Source organism: Triticum urartu, chromosome 6A (genome assembly GCF_056163025.1).
Source record: "Triticum urartu cultivar PI428250 chromosome 6A, HENAU_Tu73, whole genome shotgun sequence".
Lineage (NCBI taxonomy): Eukaryota > Viridiplantae > Streptophyta > Magnoliopsida > Poales > Poaceae > Triticum > Triticum urartu.
The window spans coordinates 554,893,285-554,897,928 of record NC_141878.1 but is presented as its reverse complement, the minus strand read 5'-3'; positions in this window follow the sequence as shown (position 1 = coordinate 554,897,928).

Sequence of the window (4,644 nt, the reverse complement as noted above, 5' to 3'; positions counted from 1 at the left end):
TTTGGTACAAAGTTCAGCAAGAGCCTTCCGAATATCGCTATTTGGAAGGCCTTTGCTGAATTCGTACCAAAAGGCGGATTATTCTATCCAGGACTCCATTCCAGAATAACTTTGCAGAACTTCGTACCAACATGCCCTGGTTACTTCCGGCTAATGATGAAGGCATGGATTTCTTCAATACTTTGACACTAGGAAACCTCTCTCTACTTCCGGCTAATAAGAATAAGAAGAAGAAGAAGAAGAAGAAGAAGAAGAAGAAGAAAAGAAGAAAAAAAAGAGGAGAAGAAGAAAGGAATATATTCTATTTTCTCTTTTCTCCACTATTCCTTTCTTCTTCTCCTCTTCTTTTTCTTCTTTTTTCTTCTTCTTATTTATTTCTCCTCTTCTTTTCGGTAGAGGAAACCCTAAATAGCTAGCAAGTATCGTGGGTGTGAGATACATGTGGCCTTCGGTGTCGGACACTACATCCACGTCCCACAAGTGACGTGGGCGTCGAAGCCCGCGCCACTTGTGGGATGTGGGTGTAGTGTCCGACACCGACGGTACATGTATCTCACACCAACGATACTTTCTATTTAGGGTTTCTCCTCTACCGCTCCTCGACCTCTCGACGACCCTCGTTCCCGATAAAATAAAGAGGAAGAAGAAGAAGAAAAAAAAGAGAAGAAAGAATAGAGGAGAAGACTTCCTCTTCTTCCTCTCCTCTTCTTCTCCCTCTTCTTCCCCTTCTTCCTCGCCTCTCTCATGAATGTCCGGCGTTCTCGACCCCCCCCACGTGTCGAAGAAAAAAAAGAAGAAAAAAAGAGGAGAAGAAGAAAGGAATAGAGGAGAAAAGAGAAAATAGAATATATATTCTATTTTCCTCTTCTTCTCCTCTATTCCTTTCTTCTTCTCCTCTTCTTTTTCTTCTTTTTTCTTCTTCTTATTTATTTCTCCTCATCTTCCTCTCCCCTCTCGGCGACCCTAGACCCCCTCTCGACCCTCGACCCCTAGGCGACCGTCGACCCCTCTCTTTTTTTTTTCTTCCTCTTCTTTTTTATCCTCTTCTTCCTCTACCGCTCGGCGACCCTCGACGACCCTCGTTCCCGATAAAAAAAAGAGGAAGAAGAAGAAAAAAAAGAGGAGAAGAAAGAATACAGGAGATCTTCTCCTCTATTCTTTCTTCTCCTCTTTTTTATTTTCTTATTCCTCTTCTTTTTTTATCCTCTTCCTCCTCTCATGTTCGACGACCCTCGACCCCTCGGCGACCCTAGACCCCCTCTCGACCCCCTCTTCTTCTTCCCCTTCTTCCCCGCCTCTCTCATGAATGTCCGACGTCCCCCCTCCCCCCCCCCTCATCATCATCTATCATCCCCCCTCTCATGTTCGAACTTTTCTAAACATATATAGCCACACATACACATAGCCACATACACATACATAGCCACACATACATATAGAACTTTTCTGAACATTCATATAAACTTTTCTGAACATTCATATACACATACATAGCCACACATATATATAGCCACATTCATATAAACTTTTCTGAACATATATAGATGATTTTCTAAAAATGTAACTTTTGCATATATGAACAGGAGAACATCGGCGGCAATGGGTGGCATCGTCGGCGACGGGGATGGGAAAGGGGGGAGCTCACTTGGGGCGGGCGGCGACGGGGAGAGGAGGCCAGCGACGGGAAGGAGGACGGCGGGCTCAGGGACGGCGTGCGCAGGACTCGGGGACAACGGGATCGGGGTGGCACACGGCGACGGGGACGGCCGCGGGCTCGGGGCGGCACACGGCGACGGGGACGACGGGCTCGGGGTGGCACACGGCGACGGGGACGGCCACGGTCTCGGGGCGGCACACGGCGACAGGGACGATCGAGGAGGCAGGGCTCGGGGCAGGGCGCGCGGACGGCAGCGAGCTCGGGGCAGGGCGGCCGGCGACGGGCAGGAGGGCGCGACGACGACGACAGCGACAGGGCGCGGCGACGGCGATGGGGTAGGGCGCAGCGACGGCGACGGGGCAGGGCGCGGCGACGACGACAAGGAGGACGAGCAGCCTGGCGGCGTCGGCGATGGGGAATGGAGCAGTTGGCGAAAATTTCCAAAGTGTGGGCTTATATAGCAGAGCCTTTAGTCCCGGTTCGTGGCAGCAACCGGGACCAAAGGTGTGCATTAGTCCCGGTTGGTGCCACCAACCGGGACCAAAGGCCAATTTTCGGCAGCCCAAAGGGCGGGAAGCGGCGGCCTTTGGTCCCGGTTGGTGGCACCAACCGGGACTAAAGGGGGGCATTGGTCACGGTTGGTGCCACGAACCGGGACCAATGCCCCCTTTAGTCCCGGTTGGTGCCACCAACCGGGACCAATGGCCTTTGCTGCCCCGAGCCCAAAAGTTTAGTCCCACATCGCTAGCTGAAGGGTGCCGGCACTGGTTTATAAGCGCTGGTGTTCCTACCCATTCGAGCTCCTCTCTAATGCAGGCTTTCGGGCCTAAACTTGCTACTGCCCGTGGGCCTATTGGGCCTTTTGCGGGCCTGAATCCTGGCCCATGTAGGGTTTCTAGTCGTATTCAGGCCGTGGAGGCCCAGTAAGAGGCATTTTTTTGGTTTTTTCTTTTTTATTTCTATATTTTTTTGGTTTTTTATTTTTTTATTTCTACTTAAAACTAAATACTTACAGTTTTTTAGTGATTTCTTTTTGCTTTTAGGTCACAAAAATTATAAACTTTCTGTTAGTGCCATTAGTTTTAAATTTTAAATAGTTTAAATTTGAATTTTTAAAAATTTGTGTGAATCACTAGTTTATGAATAACTTTACTATAAAAATAGAATTTTTTTCTATTTATTTTTTATTTCTACTTACAACTAAATACTTACAGTTTTTTAGTGATTTCTTTTTGCTTTTAGGTCACAAAAATTATAAACTTTCTGTTAGTGCCATTAGTTTTAAATTTTAAATAGTTTAAATTTGAATTTTTAAAAATTTGTGTGAATCACTAGTTTATGAATAACTTTACTATAAAATTAGAAATTTTTTCTTCTTTGCTATTTATTTTTTATTTATACTTACAATTAAATACTTATAGTTTGATTTTAGGTCACAAAAATTATATTCTTTTTGCTATTGAAGAATATTATAGTTTTATTTTAGTTGATCATAACATAATATTTTAATTGATTGTTTTTATTTTCATAAAAGTTTTGTAGTTTATTCTGTTTGCTATTAATTCATTCTTTGAGCTAAATGACTCTGAAATTGGAAAGCATTTCAAAATGAACTCTGAAAAGGTTGAAAGTTGGCATGGTATCATCATTTCACCCACATAGCATGTTCCAAAAAGTAGAGAGGGTTACGACAAAAACTTGATGCACTTCGTGTACAAAATGGACAATCACTTTCCAAGTATCAAAGTTTCAAACCATAAGACATGAAAGCATTTCAAATGAACTCTGAAAAAGTTGAAAGTTGGGATGGTATCATAATTTCACCCACATAGCATGTGCATGTACAAAACGGACAATGGTAGCATGTTCGTCTGTTACAAATTTTGGCATGGTATCATCATAATAGTTGCGGGAGAAAGTCTTCACTTTTTCTTCGCTTGTGTCATTTGCTTATTGCGCCGTAACCATGGATAATCTTCATTGTTTATCAGGATGCTTGGGTCAGCCTTGACATTGAAGGGAGGAATTTCATGAAACTTTTCATAATCTTCAGACATGTCTGTCTTGCTGTCCACTCCCAGGATGTCCCTTTTTCCTGAAAGAACTATGTGGCGCTTTGGCTCATCGTATGATGTATTTGCTTCCTTATCTTTTCTTTTTCTCGGTTTGGTAGACATGTCCTTCACATAGATAACCTGTGCCACATCATTGGCTAGGACGAACGGTTCGTCAGTGTACCCAAGATTTTTTAGATCCACTATTGTCATTCCGTACTGTGGGTCTACCTGTACCCCGCCGCCTAACAGATTGACCCATTTGCACTTAAACAAAGGGACCTTAAAATCAGGTCCGTAGTCAAGTTCCCATATGTCCACTATGTAACCATAATATGTGTCCTTTCCGCTCTCGGTTGCTGCATCAAAGCGGACACCGCTGTTTTGGTTGGTGCTCTTTTGATCTTGGGCGATCGTGTAAAATGTATTCCCATTTATCTCGTATCCTTTGTAAGTCAATACAGTCAAAGATGGTACCCTGGACAACAAGTACAACTCATCACAAACAGTGTTGTCACCTCTGAGACGTGTTTCCAACCAACTGCTGAAAGTCCTGATGTGTTCACATGTAATCCAGTCGTCGCACTGCTCCGGGTGTTTGGAGCGCAGACTGTTCTTGTGTTCATCGACATACGGGGTCACCAAGGTAGAGTTCTGTAGAACTGTGTAGTGTGCTTGAGACCAAGAATATCCGTCCTGCATATTATTGAGTCTCTTCCAAGAGTGCCTTTTCCAGTCAGTCTCCCCTCATACCGCGATTTAGGGAGACCTATCTTGTTAAGGCCAGGAATGAAGTCAACACAAAACCCGATAACATCCTCTGTTTGATGGCGCATGGAGATGCTTCCTTCTGGCCTAGCGCGGTTACGGACATATTTCTTTAGGACTCCCATGAACCTCTCAAAGGGGAACATATTGTGTAGAAATACGGGC